This window comes from Equus caballus, chromosome 18, assembly GCF_041296265.1.
Source record: "Equus caballus isolate H_3958 breed thoroughbred chromosome 18, TB-T2T, whole genome shotgun sequence".
Taxonomy (NCBI): domain Eukaryota; kingdom Metazoa; phylum Chordata; class Mammalia; order Perissodactyla; family Equidae; genus Equus; species Equus caballus.
In genome coordinates, this window is record NC_091701.1 from 72,529,201 (window position 1) to 72,545,360 (window position 16,160).

General features: G+C 39.2%; 1 protein-coding gene across 5 annotated transcripts in view; it reads right to left on the reverse strand.

Annotated features, from left to right (window-relative positions):
- The window catches only part of HECW2 (HECT, C2 and WW domain containing E3 ubiquitin protein ligase 2), a 374,671-nt gene that overhangs the window by 153,138 nt on the left and 205,373 nt on the right, over positions 1 to 16,160 (reverse strand). Inside the window, exon 1 of one of the 5 annotated variants that reach the window (XM_023622260.2) lies at positions 2,927 to 3,357. The exons of the other annotated variants lie outside the window; for them this stretch is intronic. The gene's annotated coding sequence lies outside the window, so the exon portion shown is untranslated. Of the gene's footprint in view, positions 1 to 2,926; positions 3,358 to 16,160 lie in introns of those variants that run through there. 5 annotated transcript variants of the gene reach the window in all.

Sequence of the window (16,160 nt, forward strand, 5' to 3'; positions counted from 1 at the left end):
AGTTAGGAAATTTGTCCTAGATCCTGAAACTAGTATGTGCAGAGTGAACCCACCCTGCCCTGCTCCAGAGGCCACGCTCCTCGACATCACACCACCCTTTCCATGCAGACCACAGGGAAGAGTTTGGATTCCACTCTGAGGGTGATGGGAAGTCACGGGAGGATTTTCAGCAGGGAAGTGACATGATCTACATTTTTTTAAAAAACAATCGTTCTGGCTGCTGTGTGCAGAGTGGACTGTACAAGGACAAGAGACGACGGCTCACGATGGTTCGCGCCTAGGCCCAGCACCAAGCGTGGCAGCACAATCTAAATGTGACCCTCCTCCCGTCTCCATGGTTCCTGCGTAGACAGAGCTGCAGTAACTATAAACATCCACCCTCAGTGCAAAAGGCCATGAACCAATACCAGACTCTTCGGTACAATGACCCTGTGGGGTGACTCATCCACTGCTAAGCCGCGGCCAAGTCCAACCACCATCCTGCAGTTTCACTAAGTTCACCATACTCTTCCCCTCCCTCTCTTTATTCAAACAATTCCTGAAAGTCCAACTTTCCCACACTCAACCTTGATCAGTCAAAATATAAAGCTCCAATTCTCCATCACTTAGTAACTCAATAAAACCTTAGTGCAACATGCTTAATAGATCACTGGCGATTAGTCCACATGGACCCTCTATGCACCAACAGAAGTATGCTGTACGTTTTTAGGTACATAGCATTTACTGCAGGTGCAATAAAAGTAATACACCGCTTGATAATGACGCTGCCAGGCTGTGGCTGCTAGGTGACGGTAAGATCCTAGAACTTAGAGAAACGGTGGGCCTGAGTTTAAATGATAACAGCACCTAGCTCAGGAAGCTGTGAGGAGTACCTGAGTGCAGTATGGGAACCTGGCACGTATCAGGAGCTCAACGTGTGAGTTTTTCAAATTTTCCAATCCATTTCATCCTTCTTTCAAAGGGTGCTATTTTTTTAAAATACTACCCAAAAGCACAATTCCTCAGCTTCATTTCCTTAGTTTTCACTTTTTAAATTTATTTCTTTTAAATAAATTTATTTTATTTTAATTTCTATAAATAGACATAAATTAAAACAAAAGCATGCTTATTTATATGTTTTCGGAGACTCGATGGACGCCAAATGACTAGGCAGCACAAGGACAGCCCAGACGCACAGTAATGGTACGTTATGCCGTCACACACGGAGCACAGACTCTCACAGAGCATCTCAGTGCTGCCCAGTTCTTGGATGCAAGCTCAATCAAGGCTTCAAATGCTGTCAATGAGCTGTGAGCCTGGCTCAATAAAGGACCAGGCGGAGGCGCCCTCATCTCCCCACACAACGAAACCAGGACTCTGAACACAGCGTGTAACTTGGGAATCTGCCGTGGCGCTGTATGTGTAAAAAGTCCTCAGGAACGACAACGAGGTTTTGATTATACATCCCTCTTTCTTTCCTCTAATTATTTTTTTAAAAATACCACGCATACACTAAGCTCTCAACTCAGAGATAATTCCTTTTAATACTAAGTGAAATTTAAAAGCAACCTCTAGATCCTTCAGGATGTTACTTTTACTGCACCTAATAGCTGATGACTTCGAGAACTGTACCATCATTATAAAAAATAATGTTTAGCACAAAAGCATCCTTTGGTTAGGGGTAAATTACTCCTTTGATCTTAATGAGCTCATACAATAAGCATCAGGAACCATTAACAGCTAACTTTATTTAAAGAAGGAGGTTATCCTTATTGAAGTGAACCAGATACTCGTTGGCACTACTCCAAACTAGGTCTGAAAATATTAACTAGACGTGTGTGGGAGCAAGTTCTCTGGAACTTTCATTGCTACTGATCTTAAAAATTAATTTTGTAGAAGTGGCTGCTCCCTGTGGGTCCCTCTCCAAAACGGCATACTCAGAAGATGAATGACCTTCCTCGAGATTAGACTGCTCCCCCGAATCTTTACTAAATCATCACCTTAATTTTCATTAAACTCAGCATTTATCAACGTTTCTTAATGAGGGTGCTACTGTCATTCTAGAAAATAATTCTTTGTGAGGCCTGTCCAGTGCATTGTAGGAATGCTAGCATCCCTGGCTTTCAGGCACTAAATGGCGGTTGCACCCTAAACGACAATAAAAAATAACATGCCCACATCCCTTGAGAACGACCGACTGGCATTTTATAGCCAAAAAGCAGAAATTTTCACTGGAAAAAATTAATTTGTAAAGAATTAGGATAGAACTGAAATTTTGCTCTGGATTCCTCCTGGTTTTTAAACAATTAAAGCATATTTTGAAGGCCTATAATACACTGGGTCAGTTTGTCGCTGTTGCCACAAGAAAATCTTAAAACACATGGTTTCATTCTCAAGTTAAAGTTTTGTTTGAAGATTGCTGCTCAATCGACAGTGTCTAGAATGTGGCCATCTATGAATACTTGTCCGTGTAAATGTTACATCACAAGTCAATCTGCTGTAACACCTCATTCATGAGAGAAGAGCTTTAAAATCTATCAAAAAACATTACTCCAGAGGCAGATCACCTGTCACGAAATCTATTTAGACTCAATCTAATGCCATTTCAAAAGCATTCTTGTAGGCAGACCCAGTACTTACTATCGCAGTAAACTAAGTCATTTAAAACCAGTGGAATCCAGAAATTCACGGGGAGGGGACTGCATATTTATTTGTAAAAGTTTTACATGCTTTAATCCAGCATTGATCTCCGATGTCGAGTTATCAAGTGACTAAATGTGATAAACACACCATATACTTCGGTAATAATTGGACCTAACCAAACTGGGAGGGGACCGCACTTAAGAACTTTCCAAAGAGAAAGGTATGGACAACTGTAAATCTCAAACAGCTGGACACAGAAATCAGGTGACTCTAATCCATTTCACAGAACTTTCTAATACCTTACCTCATATAATCCCCAAGAGTTTCCCTCTGCCTTTGCCACAGTAGAATCCATCTTTTCAAATCAGATTTAGGAAGCAGCAAGAAGAAATACGTTTCATTCTCCTTAAAATCCTGTACCTGGCCTACCACTTGGCACTTTCATTCACAAGAGTGGCCAGAACTGAAGTCGAGGCGGGTCTGGAGTCCTATCGTGGCTTTGAGAGCTCTGCAGGTCCACTTCACTGATGCGCCTGCTTCTCTGCCTCTTGCCCAAAAGTTCTAGAAGTGAAATACTAAGAGGGATTCAAGCAGGCCTCCAGCAGGAGACTGCTGTCCCGCTAAGAACGACACTGCGAGCCACTCAGTCTTTCATCAAGCCTTATCGCCATTCAGGCTTCCTAAGTGAAAAACATAACGGATTAGTGTCCCTTTGGCTGAGGCAGCTGTGGACACACCCCTGCAAAGGGTACAGGATGCAATCGCCCCATCCTCCCCTCAGCTTCCTTCCTCTGCTTTTCCACGGGAGAATTCCAAAGAATGAGTTACGTGTACACACACACGCACATACACACACACACACACACTCTCTCTCTCTCTCTCTCTTTCTCTCTCATACACAGTGGGCTTGTGTCAACAAGCTGACTGCTATCACAGAGAGGAGAGCTTTCTGTCTGCTTTACTCAGAATACAGGGACCACTATCCCCACACTCCAATTTACTATCACCATTACTCAGATACAGATAGGCTTACCGCACATCCTAACTAAGCCAGAATGGAACTTGTGGACTTGTGATTTCAACTGTAAAAAAGGAGTAAAACTTTTTCAAACAGCATATAGCTTTAATGAAAATCCAAAAATGTGGCTATCACTCCAGAAGTTATTTTCAGACCTCACTTCTAATGCAACAATAGACACAATCATCAATCTTGCTGTGCTCTTGTCTTCTGCTGGGAAGGGTTGGGGTGGGCTGCATCGGCAGTGCAGATGCATTGTTCTTTAATGGAGAAAGGGGCCTCCTGAAGCTGTTGGCCCAGCCTAGGCAGTAGTTGCAATTATTAAGTGCTGGTTGAATGGGTGAATGCAACTAAAGGTGGCAAGATCATCTCCTTCCAGCAAACTTCCAGGAAAGCAAGACGAAATGTCCTCATTTGTCATGTGCTTTTGCTGTGAACTGAGGCTGACTGGATTTAAGCTCCACACTACATTTGATGGCTGCAATTTCCTCCCTACTGTTTCCTTAAGCCGACATACTTTGCCATGAAGTTTCAGGGGGCCACAGAGCTTTGGGCTGATTCTTGAACAGACTGAGTGGACACGGTAAGCCGGGCACTCCAGAATCACCAACACAGGGCCCAGGCCTCTTCTGGACATGCAAACCCGGCCCAAACTTAGAACAAATCACTGTCAATTTTCAGGTGTGTCCCAGCAAACAATAACAACAGCAAGCATGTACAGACTGCTTACTATGTACCAGGGACACATCATACAGGCTTTCAAAATCGTCTCTAATGAATGCCACTGTGCTCTAAGGCTGAAGTCAATATTGTTATTAGGCCCATGTCACAGGTGAGGAAACTGAGGCTCACAGAGAAGAAGTAACAACAGCCAGGATTTAAAGTCAGATCTGAATGACACCCAAGCCCAAGCTCTTTTACAACACACTGCCTCTCAAATAACTCTCCTGGATATGCCAACCACCTCACTAGTTTGCAGGTGACCAACGGGTCCACAGTAGGCTCAGTCACCATTAAATTAGGAAAAATAAATTTAGAAAGGATGAATTCATTTCCTCTTATTGGCATCAAAGGTGATTACAGCCTATGAACAACAGACTTCTCAACAATGTCAGCATCTCTGTTTTCATCCCCAGTCAAAGAAAGTATATAATCTTGAACTCTTAACTACTTCCTAGTTATGGACCAATAGGCTGTCTATGGGGCTGAAGAGAAGCTCATGCGTTCTGCTCATCGTGCAATCTTACCGCCACTCACTCCTGGGTCTCTGGATCCCACCTGATGCTCCCATCACTCTGGCCCTCCAAGCCATGATCCTTCGCCTCCCAAACATTGCAACATTTGCCAGATAGACCACTTTAGCTGAACTCTAGGTTCTGGTCCACTCATGTGTTACCGATGTCCACATATGACAAATAGGCTCTTTTCTTATGTAAAGGAAACCTACTTTTCCACAGCACAAGCCATCGTCATGATGGAACTAGATTTCCAAGTTGATCACAAAAAAAACTTACAGCGTAGAACAAGGGAGGTTAAATGAATGTTGGAGCTTAGACTTAAGGCCATCACATACATGTACCCTATCACAGAGATGGGATTTCTTAAACACAAGGAGTTCAGCCAGTACCTCTTTAATCACAGTAAACTATTGTATTGAGAAGGTACAGTCAGAAGACCATGGTGTCAGACCTCAAATTTACAAACGCTATTGCTTTCTCCAAACCACATCCCTGTGTGAAGAAAGACCCCCAAAAACCACAACAACAAATAAAATGGGGAAGCACATTAACACTAACTTTGCATCCATCTAACACTGTAGCGTTTTCACTTACTATGATATCATATGGTTCCAGGCATGGGGGAGATAGTTGGGAAAAAGACAAACATAGCCCCAGCTCTTTCTTGCAGAGCTTTGGTTTTAGAGAAAGAGAGAAACATTAAATCACAAATATAAAATGAATTCTTTAATTATGATTATGATACATGCTACAAAGGAAAAAGAAAAGGCTATAAGGAACAGATGAGCTGCCGACACGACTTGGGCCAGAAAATCAGAGAATCAGTGTGCAAACTAAGCTCTGAAGGATGATTAGGAATTGAGTAGACAGGGGAGGGGAGAGGAAAGAGAGATCATTCCAGATAGCAGCGCTGTGGAGAGGCCCACTGGTGGGGAGCAGCATGCATGGCACTTTCAAGGAGTGACTAGAGCACTGAGGGTGAGGGATACAGGTGGCCAGTGAAGGAGAAAAGCCTAGAAATTGTAACCATCAGTGTATAGGGAGAGAAAGGGAAGGTTAAGAATAAGGGAATAGAAATTGTCCCTTTTCCCCATCTCCATAAGATGTCCTTCTGAAAGCCAAGTGGTTATGACAGTTATCGATCTAGCAAGGATGCTCATGGGTGGAACTGTGCTTTGTGAACACTGAATGGATTAATCATAGAAAATTAAAGACATCACTTAACTAAAGTAGCTTATTCCCAAAAGCTCACAGAATATTTATTAACAGTAAAGCAGAGAAGAGCAAAGACACAGTTCTCAGATTACAATACAAATTGACAATGGAAAAATTCAGTCGTGTCTCCTCCATGTATCTTTATGCTGGCACCAAAAACACAAAACAGAATCAAGGTTAGCACATCAGGAAGGAACAACCCTTTTCCTGAAAAGCACGTTATGAATTTCCTTTGTGTTTACGCATTTTGCATGCCTCTGAGTCTGACATCACTCATATGCATTATTTAAGTCTTGCAGCAAGTGTCTGCCTATCTGCTGCAGTTTTTATTGGAGGCTTTTTTTTCTGACATTGCTCATACAGCAGCCAGATGAATGCATGTCTCATGATCACTCTGTTTTCCGATTACTAAAATCTTCCAACGGAAATACATATCAGTTTGTGTATAAATCAGAAAACTTATAAATATGTTCATAAACGAGACAGCTGATAAAAGATGAAGAGTAGGATCTCAAATCTGAACCCAGGTTGACACACGCACATGAAATATGTGGTTTTTAAAATTTACCTTAGAATTTCTAAAATGGGAGACAATCAAATTCAATACAAATAATAATGGCTCTCACCTGTTATCTATTAAGAATTCACTACGTGCCAGGTACTATACGTGTGTATACACACTCCCTCATTTAATCCTCAGAATAACTGTCTGGGACAGTCTTTACAATCCCCACTTCACAAAATAAGAAAACTGAGAGAGAGCCTGAATAATTTACTCATACAAGATCACACAGCAAGAAACTAGCTGAACTTCAAATCTGGGGTCTGATGATGTCAAAACTTATCCACACATTTCCCACTGTTACACAACGTCCCCAAGAATGACTAACCGCCATTCATCATGTGCCAAGGACTGTGCTCGGTATTTCAGACTCACTGAATGATAGAATTCTCACAGCAATTCTGAGAGCCATTACTATGCCCAAGATGAGGAAACTGAGCTCAGAGAGGCCTAGTAACGTGATCAAGGGCAAACAATGGAAGGTTGACAGCTGCAGAGGAAGATTTTCCAGGAGGCTGCACAATTTCACGACAGCAACATTTTTGTGGTACTCTGAGTTCAGTACAAGCAGGTATGGGCAGACTTTCTTAGAGTTTCACAGTTTTATCTGGGAAATTATCCTTATGCTTTGGAAGAAAAGTCCCCAAAGGACTGATTTTCTCATCTTAGGTGGATGAGGAAATCCATTTAAGAATGTCCATGCAAGGCAAAATATTAGGATTGCGATCCATTGCTTTCATAAAGATGAAATGACCTTCACTTTTCTATTTCCAACAGACAGATATGTGCAAGCAGATGTAATGCATCCAAAACTCTGAAAGGCATACACAAATAAGAATAAATGTGGTTCTTTTCCTTTCAGTAATTTCCACTACAGTATTAAGACTGAGCTATAGCGGTGTCTCCTTTATTTGATTGAGATGTATCTTGAAGCTCTAAGGATATATTTTTCCTTATGAGTGAATTTTGTATTCATATCGAAGAACATTATATTTTTCCTTACTGATGAACTTTCTATTACTCCTATGTTAATGTAAAGACAAGTATTTTTAAATAAAATATTAAAGCAGTTTATATACAATCCCATTTCCCTCATTCAATGCATAATGATTGTTTAATTGCATGGTTAATGGGTTCCGCAGCTACATTATTTATTATTTCAAATAAAATCATATTATTGTAAAGCAGGGTGAACTTAAGAATAGATTTTTGGCACATAAACCCTGCAAATAAAATGAAACCAATAGAGAAGTATATATATAAAATTATTTTATTTGTGTATGTGTGTTCTTTGCTCCTGTCTGTAAAATGAGAACACTGCCTTTTTCCAATAATGCTTTGCATAGGGCTGAGACAGCAACGAACTCAATAATATACCTTGGAGATTCCTTTGAAAGCACACATGTAGAGACTCCACTACATTCACATCAGGGAACATTTTCAGAATCTGCATTTATAATTTACCACCATGTATGATACAGAATCAAATAATCACATAGATTCCCAAATCCAGAAAGAATAGTTCTCAAATTTCATTGTGTAGTAGAATCATCTGGGGCTCATGCTTAAAATTCAGACTCCGCAGAGAAAACCACAGAAATTCTGATTCAGTAGGTATAGGACGAGTCTCAGAAGTCCGCATTTTTAAGCAAGTACCCCGGCTAATTCTGATACAGGTGGTCCCTGAACCACACTTTAAGAGACACTGGTCTACAGTCTCAAAATCTAATAAACTGTATGTTAATGTACACGTATATGTGAACGTCACATTTGACTTTGCAAATACGTTTTACTAGAAAACTCAAAAAAAGACATGTATCTTTGTACCTTTGCGGTGTCCCCTACCCTAACAATTCTCATGATGAATACATTCGATCCTTTTGAAAAGAAGAAAAGGAGAGTACAGTAGGAAGGCAAGCAAGTACAGGGAAGATGAAGACAGGATGGGACACTAACATGAGGAAACACATTTCGTCTGTATTCAAGTCTCAAACACTGCTCCCCAAAATACATACCATGGCCAGTGCCGGACCACAAACCGGCTGGCAATGATCTGAGATATGTATGGAAATTAAGCCTAAGCCTTTAGAAACTTTTGCAGAAATCTGTCAGAGTCATTTTAAGTCTGTTTAATCCAGCAGTAAAAATGTGGGCTAATATTTTGTAGATCTTGTTTTATTCTATATCATTCTTCTAATGGTTTATTTTTGTTCTGCTTTACAAAAAGCTCAGTGTCTCGGGGGCTGGCCCCGTGGCCGAGTGGTTAAGTTCGCGCGCTCTGCTGCAGGCGGCCCAGTGTTTCGTTGGTTCGAATCCTGGGCGCGGACATGGCACTGCTCATCAAACCACGCTGAGGCAGCATCCCACATGCCACAACTAGAAGGACCCACAATAAAGAATATACAACTATGTACCAGGGGGCTTTAGGGGGGAAAAAAAATAAAATCTTTAAAAAAAAAAAAAAGCTCAGTGTCTCTGATGGAACTGAATGATCATAGGTAACCTGAGAAGCATTGGTAGACTCTAGATAGAAGAATGCAGCCATCTTGGCCAGTCCAGTGAGCCTCCTGGCCCAGGATCTGACACAAAAGTGGCTTTCTATGCTATCATCTCAAAAGTTCAGGGGCCGGAAAGGATTTACTGAATGAACGTCTGAATGAACATCCTTAACTTCTCATAACAACTCACTCTGAATCTGTCAGCAATACACCACTCTTTGTTTTTTGTGAATTGACTTTTTCTTAGCTTGCACCACCTCTAAGAATAACATTTTAGTAAAATTTCCTAACAGTTTACTTTCAACAGCATAAAGCAGCACTTGTTTTACTTATTAGAAATGTATATTTTTCAACTTTCAAAGAGACCCTTGAGCTTTAATATTTGAGGATTCTGTGATGAACTTCATGACTTTAAGGTATAGACACCCTATCTGTGAATCTTTGCTGACGTGAAATTATTGTTTCGGGCTGTTCTCAAAAAGCAGGTCTTTTAATGGCCTTGGTCATCTTATGTGGGGTTCCTGTCAGCTATCTAACGATTTTACTGATGTTTGCCAATGACAACAGTAGGAAGAAGCACAAAGCATCAATATATTCTTCCAAGCATGAATGCATGGGACACAGATCTCATTTTGCAGTTTTCTTGCCTCCTAGAAACTTTGAATAATAATTCTCTCCCTTGTTGAAGACCTGCATCCTAAATAGTATTCAAGTTCAATTCTAGACATATTCCTACAATTCCTGCTTCGGGTCGATATAACCCTTGGTGACATCCTGCAGTTGCTACTTCTGCTCTACGAGTGTTGCCAAGAATAACTTGTCCCATTCCAAGGAAAACACAGTGTTTATAAAAGGTGTAGGATGGTGACCCTGGGAGCATGGATCAGTACACACAGCAGACAAAGTCACTATCACAGCAACTGTACTCTTAGTTGCCAAGATCTCTAGCCAGGAAGAATGAAAAATGAGGATTTTTCCCCCCTAAATAACTGCATCCCTTTTTTTAAAAGAGAATAAAGTCAACCTTTAAATATGCAAGTTTGTTCTGTGATGCTCAAAAGGTATAAATCATGCACTAAATTTGTTCATTATATTTTCTTAACATTTTAAAATCAATTGTAAGACATTTTCTCATTTAGTTAATTATGTAAGAACTCTCTGACAGCTTATGGGCAGTACAGAATAACACTGGTTCTGCAGCCTAAATGGACATCTATTAGCTGTGCAACTTTGACCAAATGATGAACCTTTCTAAACTTTAGTTCCCTCATCGAGAAAACGGGGATGATAACAATGCACAACCAGCACACTTTTGAGAGGATTGCAAAGGTACCCAAAGCAAGCAGACAGGGCCTGGTGCAGAGTATTTACTCATTGTCGGTAAACTCTCAGACATCAGTGTTGTCATTATTCTCAACAGAGAAGACTCTACATCACTGAAATATCTGGAGAAGTTTTCAGAATTTTATTTCTGTGACATATACTTATACTAAGCAGAGAGTGACAGTCCGCCAGGAAGGCAGCTGGCTAGATGGACCGACCTCTGGAGTCATCCCGATCTAGGTTATCTGATATGATTAAATGGGGCTCTAATTCAGTACTTTTATTAAAATTCAAGTGACATCTTTGGAGAAAAAGAATTGCCTTTAACTCCAGGAATTACAATTTTATGTTAATTCTTTTTACGGCACTACATACATTTGTTTCAGTGATCACTTCAGGAAAGGTTAAGTGGAGCAGATAAAAGTAAGATCACAAGACATCTTTGTAAAAGCAGATGGCGTTCATCCAAACTGCCTTTCCTGGAACAGACTGTAACAACTGGGCTCCCTCCGCCCTTCCCTACCCAGCTATATTTAAGGGTCTGTAAGCATTTCCACTACAAACTGCCTTCATCAGGATTTGTAATTTTACCTTCTAATGTCTTCGAGTTTATTTATAAACATCTCCTCCAAACTTAAAAAAAGCTATTGTTTCTCAAATTTAAAAACTTCCTTCAGTAAAGGAAAATGGCATAAAACGAAAAAAAAACAGAAACACCAGAAAAGTGAGGATTATTTTACACATGAAAAAAAAATTATCTGCCATGGCTTCATAAGCAAAATAAGATGCATGTTCAAGAAACATGTACCACCAAAGATTATATAAATTCAGTGGTCATTGTGTCATGATCTGGAATAATTAGAAACTATATGTGTCCAAAAAAATTAATAGGTAAACCATGGCACAGCCATTTTATAGGATATTATGTAGCCATCACATGATGTTCCCAAATAATTTTTAATGACATGGGAAATGTTCATGATACAATACATGGAAAAACATACTACAGAGTTATATGAGCTTAACTGAGTTTAAAAATATATAGTATAATATTTACAAAAATAAAATTGTAAAAGGAATATGCCAAAATGTTCATGGTAATTATTATGTGGCAAGAAAACTTAAGTGTTCTTTATATTCTTCATGTTTTCCAACTTGTCTATAATGAACTTGCATTACTTTAATAATCAGAAAAGAGAGGCTTCAATTGGCTAAGTGTGATGAGAAAGACAGAAACAGTAATACAGAAAAAAATGAAGTTTGGCATCTTTTTCCTACCTTTCTACAGCCTCTGTATTTCCCTTGTGAATCTATCTTTAACCATCAGCTATTCTGACATTTGAAAATATTACTTATATTGTGGATTTATGAAGTACTCATTCATAAGGAATTTTTATTCATCAAATGGAGTTGTCAAAAAAAGTGACCTTGTAGCTAACCACATATTATGAATAACCCACGTCTCAAGACACTAAAAAACACAAGTATCATCCATCATAAAGGCACCTCCAGGGGACAAAACAGAGATTCAAAACAGAGATTCAGGATACATCTGGAAAGGGAACAGTAAAAAAAAAAGTTTGAAGCAAAAGACGTCACATGAAAACTGGTTTGAATCTGACTGAGTTTAAAATTGTATTCAAAATTTCAAGTACTCAACAGTCATGAACCCAAAGAGACCTGCTCCAAATGGAATTATCACATCAATTTAAATCAAACGTAATTATTGAAAGATCAGGGCCCCGGCTCTCTCAGGGCCTGTCTAACTCCTACTGGAAACACAAGCGCGTACACATACACACATAGAGAAAAATCATAGTACAATCAACCATCATAAACATTCATGACCACAGATATCATTTCCAGTTTCTCTTTAAAGAAACTTGATAGATTCTACTAGAAAAACAATTTTTACTTTTTCATTAAGACAACATTTTTTAAAACTTATATGTCCATCATGTATCAGCTACTATGCAAAGTACTTTCATATATGCTCTTTTTTTTCAATCTTGTCCTCATACACCAATGTTAGACAGTCTGGTCCAATTGGATATACTGTCATATCCAATCCCCTCTGTCAGTCTGTGTTCTAAGATAAGAACAGAGAAGATATTTTATTAATCTTCATATTCCTAACAATGATCCAATGCTGGGAAACATCCAAAACGTGTTTTTGATTAAATGAATAAGAACTGACTCTCTATCTTGGTTTTCATTTCCCTTCAACATCATGGATGTGAAGTACTTCATAACTTCAGTAAGTCTCCAAGTTTATGTATTTAGGAGCAATGGTTAAAACAAAAATTTGAAGAGACGCTAAGAGCAGAACAAACACAAAGCCACATTTAAATAATCTCATTATACTGACAAGTAAAAAAGAATCTGATAACAAAACATAAAATAGTTTTTCATTCTTCAGCGGAAAAGCAGAAAAGAATTACAAACTACAAAGACTACTCTTTGAAGATGTTGCAATTTCATAAACAGGCCAAGGAAGTTTTAATAACATTACTCCCTAAATCAAATGGAAACCAAGCTGGTTGAAGCTGCACTCTAGCTAGTGCCAAGGCAAAGCAGCTGGGACGTGAGGAGATGCACCAGTGAGTAAATTCTCAGAATCCTGAGGAAAGAGACGGACAGTCTCAAATATACCCTAAGAGGCAAATCATATTATGGTCACATAATTCTTCATGTGCTAAGGGTATCTACTTGGAAGAATTGTATTCTTGCTTGAAGGTTCTAAAAATTATCTTGGTGTAGATTTTCCTGAAACGTCCTCAGAATACTTAACGCACAAACGAGGCAAAGCTTCCATTTTACAAATTGACCATGCAGTAACAATGGTTACATCTGAAAGGGCTTAAAATAAGCTTTTCTTCCTATTTCTTGCTAGCAGATTAAATCAATACTGCTAAATTAAAAGCAGAAAATGTGGACCAAACAAATAAAATATAAAAGAGAAAAAAAGAAAGAAAATCAAGAAGTATATTTTTTCTTGGCACAACTTTATTCTGATGCATTTTCAAATAGCATTTTTATAATTTTTTGTAAAAACAAGTTCATTGCTAATTCTGTATTCAGATTACTTTTCCACTCATGACTCTGAGAGAAACAAAGTCACAAATGCCTCCCCTCTGGCCTTGTTTTTGGGTTGTGGGTCAATGAGACTGCCATAAGCATAGTACAGCAGTTAAGAGCCCAAGCTCAGGAGTCAGATTGCTGGGTTGAAATCTAGATCTTGCCTTGTCATCTTTCTGTCATTTTGGCCAAGTCACTTTAGCTCCCATTGCATAGGGTCAAGATAGTATTTATAGTGACATAGTGTGCTACACACACAAGAACACATACACACACAATTTGCTTTTATTTACGAAAAAAACCAAGGGGATGATAAAGAAGAAGCTACCACAAATGGTTAGCTGCAAAGAGAATGAAGGTTCAGGGTGGAGAGATCAAGGATAAAATATAAAACCGCTTTTAAAACACCTTCTTATATAGTTTTTCCATTGGCCCAAATGGTACAATTTGAGTATTACAAAAAATCTGCAACTCATTAAAACACAATTTATTTTTAAGCACAGAACTTCATAATGATATTAAAGTATACACAGCAACTCACCAAAAAGAAGCAAACCTCTTTCGTCACAAGTGATAATAACTAGGCCACCAATGCTCAAGTACTCTGAAAATAAATTATCAACGAAAATTAAAGAATTAAGCATTTATCTTGTCTTTACAGTATAAATTGTATTTCAGAGTAACCGAAGAGTCATAGCTGATGAGGGGAAGTGCTTTTTACACAAGAATTCCAGGAAACAAACGTGGAAGGAATGAGAGAATTAAAAAATTCACAATTTTTCAACACCTAAGAAAATAACATAACTGAAAACATTACCTAAAAAATTAATGGGAAACTTTACAATGAGCCTAACTTATATTAGGCTATCACAATCTGTACCCATGGATCAATGAACATCAAAAAAAGTGGGACACTACCAGGAAGCAAACAACAAATCCAGAATATGGGACATTCTACAGGATAACTGATAAAGTTGTTAAGTGTCACCAAGAAAAAGAAAAAGGAGAAAAGATAGTGAAAGAAACCAGACACAAAATAAAATATTCTATATGATTCTTTTTTACAGTACAAAAGAGGCAAAACTAACCTGTAGTTTTAGAAGTCAACCCTTAGGCAGATTGTGACTGGAGGCAAACATGAGGAGGGCTTCTGGAGTGATGAGAGCGTTCTACATCTCAGTCTAGGTGGTAGTTATAAGAGTGTGTGCATATGTAAAAATTCACCATGCTGTACATTTAAGATTAAAGCACCTTAAGGACTTTCCAAAGTATGTGCTATTCCTCAGCAAACACAGTGTGAGCGGCATGACTATGTGTGGTGTGGTGTTAGAAGTCAGGACAACAGTTGCCTTTAGGAGTGTGATTGGGAAAGGCAGGAGAGGACCTCCAGAGCACTGGAGATGTTTCGTTCCTTGATCTGAGCACTCTTACTATAAATATGCTCACTTTGAGACCATTAATTAAGCTGTAAACTTAGGGTTACTTTTCAGTATGTATGTAATTCTCCAATTTGAAAAAGTGAAGGCTAGAGGTACTACACTATATTAAAGGGGACATAATAAATAGTTTGCTGGATTTTGTTTGAAGCAAATCAACTGGTTTTTGAGAAACAATACAATTTTAATATTGGATAATTCTTCTGTATTGTATTAAGGGTAAAAAGGCATTGTATTTCTATAAGAAAATGTCCTGGGACTGGCCCCGTGGCATAGTGGTTAAGGTAGGTGTGCTCTGCTTTGGTGGCCCGGGTTTGCGGGTTCAGATGCCAGGCATTGACCCACACATTCATCAGCCATGCTGTGGTGGCGACCCACATATAAAGTGGAGGAGGACTGGCACAGATGTTATCTCAGGGCTAATCTTCCTCAAGCAAAAAAAAAAAGAGGAGATTGGCAAAAGATGTTAACTCAGGGCTAATCTTCCTCAGCACAAAAAAGAAAATGTCCCTATTTATTAGAAGTTTATGGGGGTGAAACAGTTGTCATGAGAGGCCACTGAAGTCTATGCTCAGATAGCTTAGTGGTCAGACAACAGTTTAACAGAGATTTCTTTAAATGCTTTGAACCAATAAGTCTCCCAGCCTTTGCTAATAGACTCTGTGTGTATGACGGATCACACTTTCAACATTCTGGCAGCTTACAATTCTACCTTGGCCTTCACTTCCTGCTTGCCCAGAGCCTCAAGGTTGGCTAGATAAGAGAAATGAGGGCCTTTTCACATTCTTCCTGAGCATCACACAGCCCTGCATAAAATGTGTGGCCTTCTAGATTCCCAGGAATATATCAAAGTTTTTCAAAGCCCCTATGGACAAGTCATTCTCCATTTTTTCCTTTTACCATTTTTTGCTCAGCCCTTTGTGTGCCCCAAGCAGTATCGTCACCTCAGGCAGCTGTGATGCTAAATAATTGCCATTGATTGTTTTTGACAAATGTCCTGGAGATAGGGCTGTTTGCACTGAGTAAGCTCTGAACTAGGTCATATAAAGGGAGGCCCTGAGAATGGGGCTTCCCCAGAGAACTGCCAGACATGTCAAGTAGTGACAATTCTCTAAGGATGAGGCTTTTAGGGGAGCTGGAAATCCATTCTGCCCCTTTTAGCAGCTGTTA